The sequence below is a fragment of the Sycon ciliatum genome, chromosome 10 (assembly GCF_964019385.1).
Source record: "Sycon ciliatum chromosome 10, ocSycCili1.1, whole genome shotgun sequence".
Classification (NCBI taxonomy): Eukaryota; Metazoa; Porifera; class Calcarea; order Leucosolenida; family Sycettidae; genus Sycon; species Sycon ciliatum.
Window position 1 is genome coordinate 15,040,478 of NC_088652.1, and position 15,281 is coordinate 15,055,758.

Genomic DNA, 15,281 nt, shown 5'->3' on the forward strand with positions numbered 1-15,281 from the left:
GTCACTGCCAGAACTGGTCACTGCCAGAACTGGTCACTGCCAGAATTGGTTACTGCCAGAACTGGTCACTGCCAGAACTGGTTACTGCCAGAACTGGTCACTGCCAGAACTGGTTACTGCCAGAACTGGTCACTGCCAGAACTGGTCACTGCCAGAACTGGTCACTGCCAGAACTGGTCACTGCCAGAACTGGTCACTGCCAGAACTGGTCACTGCCAGAACTGGTCACTGCCAGAACTGGTCACTGCCAGAACTGGTCACTGCCAGAACTGGTCACTGCCAGAACTGGTCACTGCCAGAACTGGTCACTGCCAGAACTGGTCACTGCCAGAACTGGTCACTGCCAGAACTGGTCACTGCCAGAACTGGTCACTGCCAGAACTGGTCACATGAGTCTCCCCCCGAACAGGGGAGAGAGACTGAAAAGGAACCTTGGGAAGATGACTCATTTGGCTATTAAACCGCCCAACGGCCGACACCCCCTGAAACCCCAAACTCTGGTGGTTGGACTTGGAAATGATCCCACTTATGGGCTCACCACACCTCAGTAAGTGGGTGAGGACAAGGTGCAGAGAACGGATTGACGATATCACGGTATCCACACCGGGATCCAACTGCAGTTACCCCCGCAATGGGGTCAGGTTATGGTCATCTCAACATAACTTGGCCATAGTTGTATAATATTATTTGCACTTTTGAAACCTATTTGAAATGACATTGTTAACACCACAGGAATACATGAATTGACCCATTGCACATTGCCAAATATGGAATGTATGAGTAATGCGTGTGAGTACGCTGGGATCAGGAATGCACTGTGTTCAACACCCCAGACGACCATGCCCCGGTGGCTGTGACGGGTGCTTATGGTACAAATTACGTCATTGCGCAATGGGTTCATTGTTCAACCCAAACAGGTTATCACACTGTTCTGAAGACAGGAGTCAGTATCTTCCTCTGCACTTTGGATCTGACAATTTCAAAAGTATTTCAAAGTTCTGCACCACAGTACTGCCGGGCGCCGAAGAACGGAGAGCGTCGAAGAGCGACTAGGCTAGAACTTTACCTAACACAGCATACCAATGTATACATGGTAACTCAAACTGTGCATAGACTGTAGTACATGATAATAAGAATTGTCTAGGCTAGGAGGCTGATCCCTCAGTTCTTCGGAAACCAACAGTACTGTAGCTAAGTTGCTAAGTTACGCTGAGTCATGTGTCTACTTCCTGAATGCAGTGTTTTACTCATATCTGACATAAAATCAGGTGATGGAATAAAACTTTCATATTTTAAAAAATTACTTCATGTATCACAATTATATGCCCCCTAACTAATCCACCCCCTAACTACCCCACCCCCTAACTACCCCACCCCCTAACTACCCCACCCCCTAACTACCCCACCCCTAACCTCCAGGAAAGAAGTAATCACATGCACAGATTTCACATGCATGCAACCACTTCGACTTTCACATCTAAAGCCAGTCAGTGTAAGTTATAGGCGATTCACACGACAGGCAAATCCACGTGCACCGGAACGTTGCTATGGTATTTCACCTGTGAATGAGAAAAGTGGCTGAAATGTGCAAGCGAGCTGGGGGCCTACTTTCACATAATCGTGGCGTGCACGAGTACATTTACACCAAAAAACGTGAAACAAGACTCGATTTTTTATGCGGCTCTTTTCACCGTCATAATTATTGTACGTATGTTTTGAAAATTTGAAATAGTCATGGCAGCTGGTGGATGAATCATTCAAATATGCAAACGTGACTATCGTTGAGTGCCTGTCGTTGAGTGCAGCCATGTGAATCCACACAGTCACTTTCCTCGTGAATCACTCGCTGTAAAACGTGTGGCTGTCGTGTGAATCACCTATTACAGAGCAGTGTGCTTGGTAACTGGGGCAGTGTCAGCAATGCATATCCAAGCACTCATGCACATACACCTACATATGCTTTCGTATAGCGATAAAACTGGTTGATCACTGTTTCTCCGCAACAGTCCGCAAGGATGTAGGCGCACTCCAGCCGGCCATCATCGCAGGCATTGAATAGCAACCGACCCTGGTATGGAGGAATGGCATGAACACGAAATCAAGCAACATACACACATACACACACACACGCGCGCGCGCGCACATACGCACCCCCGCACCCTCCCCCCCCCCCACGCACACACATCACCACACATATACACACGCACACATGCACATGAACACATGCACGCACTCACACCTGGTCCTGTTCCTGGTATACACTGCCATGTAGCTCACGTGTTATCACACACACGCATGCACTCACACCTGGTCCTGTTCCTGGTATACATTGCCATGTAGCTCACGTGTTATCACACACACGCATGCACTCACACCTGGTCCTGGTCCTGGTATACACTGCCATGTAGCTCACGTGTTATCACACACACGCATGCACTCACACCTGGTCCTGGTCCTGGTATACACTGCCATGTAGGTCACGTGTTATCACACACACACACACACGCACGCACGCACGCACACACACACATACTGTACTATACTGTACTTGTACTTGCTCACTGCCAAAACTGGTCACGTGGGTCTCCCCGGGAGAGGGGAGAGAGACTCAAAAGAATCTTGGAAAGAAGACTCAACTGGCTATTGAACCGCCCAACGGCCGACACCCCATGAAATCCCCAAACCTCTGGGTGGACGCAAAATGATCCCACTTATGGGCTCACACACCTCAGTAAGTGGGCGAGGACAAGATGCAGAAAAAGAATTGACGGCATCATGGTATCCGTACCGGGATCCAACTGCAGTTACCCCTGCCCCCAGTGAAGGTAATACTTGCTACTAGTGTGGGTGGCTAAATCAGAGTTGACCTGATATGCTTCACTAGCACCATTGATTACCCAAGAGTTAACCCTTTGCGTGCGGATGGTGTGTATACACGCGCCTGAACCCCATACCGGTTCTCAGATGACATGTATACACGCGCTTCGGTTTGCGTCGTGTAAGTGGTGAATAGACCAGTTTACAAGCTTCCGTTACTCTGTGAAAAAGCATCCGATCTCCACAAACGACACACCACTGGAAAGGCATTGAGCTCAGCTTTCCTGATATATAAAGGTCTTCGCAAAGATGACTGACTTGGCTGTTTTTGGTTAGGCCACACTTTGTTTTTTCTATGTTTCTCGTCGGCAAATTTTAACAAAAGGTATGCGGGCGGGCGGAAAAAAAACAAAAGCCAAGGAAAAAACAAGAACAATTTCTACTGAAAACTGTGTACATTTTATATGTTACTATATATGCATATGCGTGATTCATACAAGACACTGCCATGTACATGTCCCATACATGATTATTATTATTATCATTCACACATATCCGCCGGATGAGTACGCGTGGCCCATGCACCATGGGGACCCACGAATACAAACCAGCATATGTTCCCTCAGCAATACAAGCAAGCAAGCACGCAAAGATAAATGAGAGCCCAGGCAGCGAAAACAAAACGAAGAGAGATGAGGACATAGGCAACGAAAACAATTCCAAAGCATAGCCAGGGATTGAATGTGTGCATCTGGGTACGACAGTTAACACGGCTAGTGCAGCCGTACAGAGCGCAGCAGCATGTAAATACAAAAGCGCCACAGCAGCAGCAGCCAAGAGTGTGCAAACACTAAAAAAGAAGATCAGTCCATGAAAAAATTATTGTCGCCACAGGTAGACATCTCCGGCAAGAATGCATGCGTGCGCACAAGTAGGCAGGTAAGCATGTCAGATGTAATCGTATTATTATGGCCAGGCTAATTAACAGTGCTGTTTCGCAATGAATTCCATCGGCATTTATCATACGCCACCTTCCGAAGCTGGGCTAGGCCAGGTCGCGACAGAAGCACAAGCCCCAGCTTCTCCCGACAATCCAGTGAGAGAGTGGTTAGCAGTGTTGTTCTTGGTCTGCCTATCCTTCCCCGCAAGGCACCAGAAGCAGCAAAATCGAGAGCGACCTGTGGCGGTGCCCCTGATGGCATCCGGAGCACATGCCCCAGGAAGCTCCATCGCCTCGCCGCGATCTCCTTGGAGATGGGTTGGGTGCGACAGCGGTTGTAGAGTTCCGTGTTTTTGATTATATTTGGATACTTTATACGGAGTAGCGAGCGGAGGTGACGGCGGTGGCAAACGTCCAGAGACGTTCTGAGTGCCTCAGTGAGGCCCCAGGTGGCGCAGTTGTAAAGCAAAAGGCTTAGAACGTAGCAATTGTACAGCCTCAGCTTCAACGTTAGGGAGATCCGTGATGACTGTAGAAGGCTTTGCATCCGGCCAAATGACTGCGATGCCAGAACCATTCGGTGTTTGATGTCCTCGGCAGTACCAGCTCTCGATCCAACCGACTTTGCCATCCGCCATTCTTCTTTCCCTCTTTTTTCCAGGTCTGCATCGAGGTAGAAGTGGGTCCGTTCAGTTTTCGTGCCGTTGACCATCAATTGGTGTTCTGGCATCTTCAGCACGCATACGTCATGGGTTTGTTCAAGATTTTGGTCATTTTCATCGAGGAAGTCAAGATCATCTGCGTACTGAAGTTCAGGGATAGACGGTGCTAGGCCTGTACTTTCTCTTCGGAACTGATGTCTCCCAAGGGTCCATGTAGCAGCCTTCGTCCAATTGTTCTTCTGAATTCAGTTAGAAAGATCCTGTCAAGTATCACACTACGACGGATTCAACACCAGGTGGAACAGTACCTGCCATCCTCACAGAGTGCGTACAGACCAGGCCGGTCGACGAGTGATATTGTATTCACTCTTCGTATTCTCAGCAGTTTAGTAGAAAATAAGCAGTGGTCATTCAACAAGCTGGGCATCGACCTCTCCAAGGCCTTTGACACTCCGCATAGAAACAGCCTGCTTGAATCAATCCTCACTGCAGCGCCTGGCGTACCTGATGCTCGAGCCATGGTCTCAACGCTGCTTGTAGACACAACGCTCAGTGTTCGAGTATGCGGACAGACTGCAGACGCCTTTCAATCTGGCATTGGCACACCACAGGGAGATTGCCTGAGCCCTGTCCTGTTTACGTGCTACTTTGAACATACATGATTGCACTACACTATCACATCAGCCCTCGAATATCAGGCAAACTGCAACAATGAGAGTATAAAGTAATTAGTTTGATGAATACGAGATGGCGAAGAGAACATAAAATTTATCTGCTATCGCATCAACAAACGCTTTCCCACTCGTCATTTTTGGTTTTGTTACTTCAACGTTCCTGTGTCCGCTTATCAAACTCTTGTCCCCACGCTGCTCATCTTTTCCTCGCCATGCGTCTGTTGCTTGGATTTTCTGCCCACGACATCATCCCACAGACGCCAGTTGCCACAGAACTCGTCCAACTTACGGTATTCCTTGGACCCGCGAGGCTCAGGCAGTGAACGACTGAAAGCTTCGTCATGGCAGCCTTCATCGCAGAGAACGGACGGGGATCGCTCCTTTGCTGCTGTGTGGTGCAAACGTTTACGATTTTGATTGACGCATCTAGTTGCTGCAGCATGTGCAGCGCACATACATGTACGTAGTATGAACTTTTTTTTTCTTCCGAAAATTCTGAAAACCTACTCGGGCGATGACGAGAAACATAGGAAAAACAAAGTGTGGCCATATTTTCAAATAATCCAGTCAGTCATCTTTCCAAGATCGAACAGAGCGTCATATGGTGCCTGCTGTTCTCGCTGCAATCATCAGTTCCGTCGACAGAGTGACCTGAGTCGTCATCTCCGTTTTTGCTCCCAACAATGACTCTGGCTCCTTTCAGAGTGGTGTGGCCCTTGCGGCAACCAAGCCATAATAGCAGCAGTAGTAATAATAGTAGTAGTCGTGTGTGTGTGTGTGTGTGTGTGTGTGTGTGTGTGTGTATGTGTGTGTGTGTGTGTGTGTGTGTGTGTGTGTGTGTGTGTGTGTGTGTGTGTGCGTGTGTGCGTGTGTGTGCATGTGTGTGTGTGTGTGTGTGCGTGTGTGCGTGTGTGTGTGTGTGCGAGTGTGTGTGTGTAGGTGTGTGTGTGTGCGCGCGTGTGCGCGTCCCTATCTTGGATCTGTTACAACTCCGGATTCGCGAGCTCATGCCGATTTCCAGAGCCGCATTGCGAAGTGTGCCAGGGCCTTTGGCTGTCTTCGGCGGATTTGACATGATCAGAGCCTGAACCTGCCTACTCGACGGCATTTGTACGTGGCATGTGTTTTCACAACGGTTTGTATGGCTCGGAATGTTGGACCCCATTGAAGTCGGATTTGGACAAGCTGGACAGATTCCATCACGCCAACCTACCGTCAATCCTTGGCATTTCGCGCGGGCGCCAGTGGGAGCAACACATCATATCGGAGCAACTACGCGCACAGTGGTGTGACCCTACTCCACTGTCGTGCATGGTACAGCGAAGGGGCTTGGAGTGGCTTGGGCACCTAGCTCGGCTTGATGACAGTCGGTTACCCAAGCAGTTGCTCTTCGCTCATCTCTCACGAACCCGCCCGCTTTGAGGCGCCCGACATCGCTGGAAGGACGCTGTCCAGGCTGATCTGACTGTGGCCGGTGTGCACAATTGGTTCCAATTGGCCAACGATCGCGGAGAGTGGCGTGATATTGTGTCGGCAGCAGCGGGGGTGAAGGAGCCTGCCCCGAAGACGATTGTGTGCCATGTTTGTGGCCGCCTGTTTCGTCGTCGCGCTGACATGGCCCGGCACAAGTGCACAGCAGTCCGATAGCTCCCCGTACCACAACAAACTGGGTCAGTGCAGTGTCGTGCCTGCAGTAGATGGCTCCGGAGCAGGGGTGCGCTAGCAGGGCATAAGCGCCAAGAGAGTGACAACTGTGAGGACCGACCGCCTAGTGATGCTCCTCCTGTTGCCGAGGTCCCGGTGTGTACAGCCTGCCGGCGTACTTTCAAGTGTACTGCTTGCCTCAAGCGCCATCGCTGTGGACCCCGCCTTCGGGGAGCGGCGTGGCCGATTCTGGCAGCTGTCCATAGTAGTAGTAGTAGTAGTAGTAGTAGTAGTAGTAGTAGTAGTAGTAGTGTTGTAGTACGTTGTTTTGTGTACGTCGTGTGTACGTCATGTTGGTGCATGCGCGTGTTGCTGTGGTGTAAAAAGCTGTCTTCGTCTTGCGAGTTCATCATGTCTTCGTCTTGAGTTCGTCATGTCTAGTTGTGTTTCTTCGTCGTGTCAATAAACAGTCCTCTAAATGTAGTTATCGTCGTCCCTTTGTACAAGTGTGGAGATGGCACGGGACTGGGAGCAGGTGGAGAAAAGCGAGTTACAACATTGGTGGCAGCGTTAATGGAAATTTGTAAATCTCAACTTCTGGATTCGTCCCGCGTGGCCTTCGCTCCCAGTTTCCGATGTCATCTCCAGTCGTCCTATCGTCACAGTTTTGTCCGTCTTGAAGAAGTTCGTCCATCGTTCTCGTCCTTCATCATTCGTCTCTCCCGTCTCTTGTCAGTCGTCGTCAGTCGTCGTCACTGGTGGTCCCGGACACGACGTAAAACTGTGCCCAGGAGAAAAGGAAAGGGAAAAGAAGGATGATCGATGGATGGTCCCGGACACGACGTAAAACTGTGCCCAGAAGAAAAAACTGAAACAGAAAAAAAGAAGGATGGAAGGTGAAGGCTGCAGTGTGAGGATGTGGACGCTGAGCAGCGCTTTGAGATGGCGGACGACATGGCAGACGGCGCGAGGAGTTTCGTTGGTGAGAGGTTCGTGTGTTGTTGTGAACATGATGAGTATGTGAGTTGTGTATTTTCTGTTCTCCCAACATTTTGTTCTTTATTATTTGCTCTCCTCGAGGGTAAAGAGGCGCCCGCACAGCGCGTGTGTTCTGTTTGTTTTTTTATTTGCTCTTCTATGAGGATAACTAGAGGCCCCCACAGAGCCAGTGGATTTTGTTCTTTTTGTTATTCCTATGATTTGTGCTCTCACATTTTAGAATTTTTGCGTGATTGTGAGGTGGTGTGTTGAGTGAAGCATAAGTAGAGTTTTTGAGGTTATCAGTTCCTACACGTGTGACAGCGATCGTGGCTGGTGTTCTGGGTGGGCGGACAGAGTTTTTGTAATCTGCAGTGCAGGCAGAGGTATTTTATTTCTGGGTGTGACTGGTGTGGTATGATTGAGTGATTTGTGTGATCTTTTCCTCTTTTTACTCTGTTTTATTATTAGAATCGAGGACGATTCTACTCTTGGGAGGGAGTTATGTTGTAGTACGTTATTTTGTGTACGTCGTGTGTACGTCATGTTGGTGCATGCGCGTGTTGCTGTGGTGTAAAAAGCTGTCTTCGTCTTGCGAGTTCATCGTGCCTTCGTCTTGAGTTCGTCATGTCTAGTTGTGTTTCTTCGTCGTGTCAATAAACAGTCCTCTAAATGTAGTTATCGTCGTCCATTTGTATAAGTGTGGAGATGGCACGGGACTGGGAGCAGGCAGAGGAAAGCCAGTTACAACAGTAGTAGTAGTAGTAGTAGCAGCGTGTGTGTGTGGGGGGGGGGGGGTGCATGTGTGCGTGCGTGTGTGCGTGTGTGTGTGTGGTGGGGGGGGGGGTGCATGTGTGCGTGCGTGTGTGCGTGTGTGCGTGTGTGCGTGTGTGCGTGTGTGCGTGTGTGCGTGTGTGCGTGTGTGCGTGTGTGCGTGTGTGCGTGTGTGCGTGTGAGAGTGTGAGTGTGTGAGTGTGTGAGTGTGTGAGTGTGTGAGTGTGTGAGTGTGTGAGTGTGTGAGTGTGTGAGTGTGTGAGTGTGTGAGTGTGTGAGTGTGTGAGTGTGTGAGTGTGTGAGTGTGTGAGTGTGTGAGTGTGTGAGTGTGTGAGTGTGTGAGTGTGTGTGTGTGTGTGTGTGTGTGTGTGTGTGTGTGTGTGTGTGTGGGTGCGTGCGTGCGTGCGTGCGTGCGTGCGTGAGTGCGTGCGTGCGTGCGTGCGTGCGTGGGTGCGTGCGTGGGTGCGTGCGTGCGTGCGTGCGTGCGTGCGTGCGTGCTTGCGTGCGTGCGTGCGTGCGTGCGTGCGTGCGTGGGTGCGTGCGTGCGTGCGTGCGTGCGTGGGTGCGTGCGTGCGTGCGAGCGCGCGCGCGTGCGTGCGTGCGTGCGTGCGTGCGTGTGTGCGTGTGTGTGCACATACCACTAATGGTTCCTTCTCTCCCTCTTCGTTGGTGTATGTCAAGTTTGCTATAGCCTCCTTCAATGTGATGTCCTCGTGAAGGATTTCCTTCCTCAATTCTTCATGATTGTTACTCTTTACAAGGCGGAGCAGGTACTCTTCCTTGCTGAGACTCTCCGTAGCCATGGTTACACCTGTAGTGCAACGGAGAAAACGAGAGAAATTCCAGTCAATTTTACTTGTATACTATGTGTGCCATAAATATGCAAATCAGCACCACACAATACACATTCACAGCCATACTGTGCCACTTCTGCCTGGATTGGGAGTTGAGTAGAAGTGTGCACAGAAGAATTGAATGCTTGAGTAGCAAGAATAATGTTGAGCTCACCGGGGATCAGCCCTACATACATGTCACAACATGTATGTAATCATAACACCTAGTTTCGCCTTGTCATACTGCAGCAAAAGAAATAGTCCTGAGATTACTATACAATTCTTCAAAACATGGCGGCAGCATGGCAACATTATGTTTTTTCTCTACAAAATCCACTTATCCCCAGAAGCTCAGAAGTTTTTTTTATTTTATTCATATTTTAATAGGGCAATCCCCACAGACTCAAGGTCTTCTTACGGGGCACTCTAAGAATGAAAGTAGCGACAAACTCGGCCATTTATTAATAATCTTGACCGTCCACCTCTCCACGCTGCGCTCGTGCCGGGTCCACATTCACCACATCACTACATAGCGAGAAGCTGGGGTGAATAATGGAGTGTGGTGATGGGGCCCATTAAAGGGGAAGTTAAGGCAAAAATTAAAATTTCACCAGTTGTAGTCTTCGGGGTGCTGAGTCGAATGGTCGTGGTCCGAGGAAGCTGAGACGCTCCCTTCCTACTTGAATCCCAATCGAACTCGCGCACTTCCACCGAAACTGGGTGACTGCGCCCTACGAGATGGGGATTTGTATACAAAATGTCACTAAAAGCGCCATTTCGTTCTTATAAAAGCATGGATGACCGCGATTGGCCCATATGTTGTAGTCTTTTGGACGCTGAGTCGACTGGTTTTGGTACGAAAAGGCTGCGATTCAGCGTTCCTCCTTTATTCCCAATCGAACATGGTTGAAGAAGCGGTCACGTGCTCCTGCGTACGCCAGTCACCTGGTCACCGTGCCTGCAGGGTACAACTTACTAGCCTGTTTGACTTTTTTTGGGTGCAGTCCTGTCACTCGAGTTGAACTCGAGTTGAACCTTGGTGTGAAAGTTCTCACCTGCTGGCGTGGTGACCAGGTGATTTGGGCACCCAGGAGCACGTGACCGCTTGTTCAACCATGTTCGATTGGGAATAAAGGAGGAACGCTGCATCGCAGCCTTTTCGGACCAAAACCAGTCGACTCAGCGTCCAAAAGACTACAACATATGGGCCAATCGCGGTCATCCGTGCTTTTATAAGAACGAAATGGCGCTTTTAGTGACATTTTGCATACAAATCCCCATCTCGTAGGGCGCAGTCACCCAGTTTCGGTGGAAGTGCCCGAGTTCGATTGGGATTCAAGTAGGAAGGGAGCGTCTCAGCTTCCTCGGACCACGACCATTCGACTCAGCACCCCGAAGACTACAACTGGTGAAATTTTAATTTTTGCCTTAACTTCCCCTTTAAGGTATGACACAGGCACAGAATCCACCTCCCCTTTTCAGCTCCAAAGTGGAGGATAACACTGGCAACCAATGTACACTTTGCAGTGGCTAACATTTGATAGTTTAATGTTGTTTTGGTTCCGTGTTAGTTAACTTCAATAACTGTACATCCATGCAGGCACTTGGACCTGATTTTGTATGACGTATAGCAGCATGTACACAGGTTGCCATGGTTATAAAATGGCTGGACACCTTGCTCAGGACTTGGTCTTGAAGGAAACAAGTTTTCTTTCCACCGGCACTAAGTCAGCTCACGAGTGTGTCATTGATTGTATTGCGACTCTCTTTAATGTGCGTTGTTCACTGTCAGTAGAGGGAAATATGTTCCCAACATGCTACTTTCACTGGTTGGAGGGAAAGACACAAAGCGGAAAAATCTGAAGAAAAAATTGACTGTCACCACCAGGACTGGAAACAGGGACCCTCGCTTGTAGCCAGCGATGCTCTAACCACTGAGCTATGGTGTAGTCGTCATCCCAGCAGAGACAATTCAACATTTTCTTCAGACTTCGTAACTCACTTTTCATAGTTGTTTCCTGCTGTTGCTGTTTTCCTACATGTTCATACATGATTGTACATGTATGTATGTATGTATGTATGTATGTATGTATGTATGTATGTATGTATGTATGTATGTATGTATGTATGTATGTATGTATGTATGTATGTATGTATGTATGTATGTATGTATGTATGTATGTATGTATGTATGTATGTATGTATGTATGTATGTATGTATGTATGTATGTATGTATGTATGTATGTATGTATGTATGTATGTATGTATGTATGTATGCCATGCTGAACCTTTTTTTACAGTATTAAGGCGAGTCCAAAATAAAATCACGATTCCCGGGCAGGACCCATGTGAAATTGGTGCAGGCAGGCGAATTTTTTATTTATTTTCCTTATGATTGTATGATTGTATGCATGCCAATGCTGAACTTTTTTTTACAGTTTTTTGAAACTTCAACTTTTTTCCTACATACATGATTATGATTGTATGATTGTATGGATGCCAATGCTGAAATTTTTTTACAGTTTTATCCGCCGAAAACTTTTATTCAATTTTTCTACAGACAACAGGTACGCGGTTTACCCGTTCATTTTTTCTGTATTTTGGCAAACAATGGCCCTGATCTGTACATAAGGGAGTCGTACAAGCCCGGGTTTGTGTGATTCCACGTCGCAGATCTACTCACACGATCAGTACTGTACATGTATATGAACTGTTCGAAAGAAAAAAATTGGCTTTGGCTTGATTTTGGTGCAAGAGGGCCCGGAATCTCTATTTTTTTTGTTCTCGCCTATGTGATTCAATAAAGTAGTGGCCATTCATTATCAAACCTGACACAAACACACACACACGCACACACACACACACACACACACACACACACATACACACAAATGCACACACACACGAATGCACACACACACACGAATGCACACACACACACACACACGAATGTACGTACGCACACATACACGCACGCGCACACACACACACGTACGCATGCACGAACGCACACACAGACTAGAGTGCTTTGCAGCACCAAAAAGTCCACTGCAAACGCCAACTACGCAGCAAATGCCCACCCTAGCGGGTCCATACTATTTTCGTCCTTTTCACGACAATAAAGTTGTACGAAACCGCCATGAATGGTTGAATGTGTACGAGAACGACTGTAATGCCTACAAACTGCGTATGTCTTACCAGGAGGCTTTGCAAAAGGGATTGTCATTATCTTGCATCAAAGAAAAACTTCTGTCAAGATTTCCTTTCATTGGATAAATGAGACGGCTAAGGGCTTTGTAGCAGTTCACTGTCCATGTGGTAATGCCGTATAAACTATCAGTCTGGTTTTCAAATCATGAAATTTCTGCAGTGTCACGATGTCGCGCTGTCAGAACGCAACGGCGAATTCACCGCAGGTAGGATTGTTCTGACAAAGCATCACTCAACGACTTGACCGGTCGCAGTATTGCAATTTAAGAAGAACAGAGAGGATGCCAGAGAAGCTAGACTACAGTATAACACCAAGGCGAAGCCAAGGTTTTATAACTGGTATGCAAATGCAATTAATCCTGAGGCTACTGCATTTATTAATAATAATTGTTATACATATGTAGACCTTCACTTTCCCTAAAAATAGGTATTTTATAAACAGTAAATACTGTTGATATAGTACCACTATTAAAAGCCAATATATACTGTTTAGAAAAATTCTTTTTTAGGGAAAAGTGCAGTGCTGCATAGAAAAGTGCAGCGGTATTTTATTGAGTCAAAGCAAATTTATTTGAATTTGATACTGTTGATGGTGTGGTCACTAATGAGTGTGGGTATTAATTATCAAAGGTCAATACACACACACAGCAGAGGTGAAAGGCGGTGTACCTGTAGCTTGAAGTTTCACACATTTCAGCGATCATCCGACAGCAGCATCTACCCAACCACTGACATACTCTATTTCACTATATCAATAAATGAATGAGTCACATGTACTCTCGTGTCCCTCGTATCATCTTCACAAGCTTGGTGAACACAATCGGATGACATCACTTCCATTCAGTACAGCACATTGCATAGTCAGTACCCTGTGGTCACTTTTGTACTGGGATGTAACCGGGTTAGAGTACAACCTTACTTTTAATAATTTTCAACAATTTTCATGCATCGCTGACACGCCGACGGTGCTTTACTGCATGCTTGTACAGTACTGGCTAAAGAAATCCAATGAAATCCAACGAAATCCAATGAAATCCAATGAAATCCAATGAAATCCAATGAAATCCAATGAAATCCAACCTCATGAATAAAATAGCGCCGGGCGCTACGCAGCCCTATCACTACACATACTGGTCTATGCACTGGAATGCGGCGCTACTTTATTCATGAAGTTGGATTTCTCTGCCCACCACTGCACCACTGCCCACCACTGCACCACTGCACCACTGCACCACTGCCCACCACTGCACCACTGCCCACCACTGCACTTCTACATGTATGCGTACTGGTACACTACACGTAGTACATGTACACACATTGTACATATCCCCTCATGTTGTTGTTGTTGTTCATGTTGTTCATGTTGTTCTTGTTGTTGTTCTTGTTGTTCTTGTTGTTGTTGTTGTTGTTGATTTTTATTTTACTTTGCAAGGCAACATCCTCTCCCTACAATCACAACCATGTACCATGTACCATGTATACGCCCGTCACAAGAGAACCAAGCAAACCCAAACCCACACGACTGACGAAGCCATGTGAATCGACCACCAATGTACACCTGGTCTACACCACATAGAGCACATCGGAATAGGACGGCCAGGATAGTTACATGTTACTATGCAGACCCTACACTTGCTGGGGTAGCCAGTATACAGCACATTGCTTTGATAGAAGCAGAGACTAGATGCACTGGTACTTCGAAGTGAAATTGTACACACCCATGCGCGCGCACACACACACACACAGACACAGACAGCGATGGCGGAACCGATCCGGACGGTCAGCCCATGGCTGGATCAAGTGTTCGGTTGCCAATGTGTGTTTACAACCGAGGACGTCATGTATTGACGTCATGTATTGACGTCATGTATTGACGTCATGTATAGACGCTGTCGTATTATACACCAGATATCACACACACACGCGCGCGCGCATACACACACACACACACACTCAATGTACACACACACACACACACACACACACACACACACACACACACACACACAGAAACACAGCGGCAAAGTACTCACCACCAATGGCACCATACGTAGCGTGGACTCTCACTCAGCAAGCACCGCTACCATCTCCACTTAGCAAACTGCAAGACTTTCCACCTCTAGGCCAAAGAATAACTCAGTCGATAACACAATTTTCGGTGTAAGAAATTTCTTTCACTGACACAGCCAGTTGATCTAGAACAGACGAAGGGCTGGACTCCAGCCAGTAGATCTTTATACTAGTCTACTATCTAGCCATGTTTACTGTCTGTCCACAGTGCCGCAACCGTCAGCTGAATGATCTGTGCCGTTCTCAGACTCGCTGACTATTATCATTGGCTTGTCCGCAAAGTGCTGCACGGACTGCCTGTCCGTAGATCCAAGCCAAGGACTGTACGCGGTGCGCGCGCCTCTCCGTGGTGTTCCGACCTCTCCGCTCCAGTCAGTGATGTGCTCTTGGCGCCGGGGGCCGTACTCCCGTCGTAAACCTGACTATCGCACAAGGACGACGTGGTCGTTGGTTGACCATTGTTGACAGCCCTTTGACATTTTTGTCAACTCACTACTGCACTGTCTTGTAGGATACGAACATCTGCTAAGGTAGTGAGTCGCAGTCAAGCCGGCTTCTTGGACATTGCGCTTGACTCAGAGGCTGGAGAATCGGACGGGTCGATAGACGTCAGGCGTCAAAAACTGGTATTTGACGACTCCCTGGTCGATGCGCAGAGCTACAACAATACATTGTAGC

General features: G+C 47.8%; 1 long non-coding RNA gene across 1 annotated transcript; it reads right to left on the reverse strand.

Moving 5' to 3' along the window:
• Positions 1-1,422: 1,422 nt before the first annotated feature.
• Positions 1,423-14,795, reverse strand: LOC135826309 (uncharacterized). The gene is made up of 3 exons (XR_010555253.1): positions 14,567-14,795; positions 9,128-9,300; positions 1,423-2,068 (listed from the first exon to the last, which is right to left on the reverse strand). It is a non-coding gene; the product is annotated as an uncharacterized LOC135826309 (long non-coding RNA).
• Between the last annotated feature and the right edge of the window lie 486 nt (positions 14,796-15,281).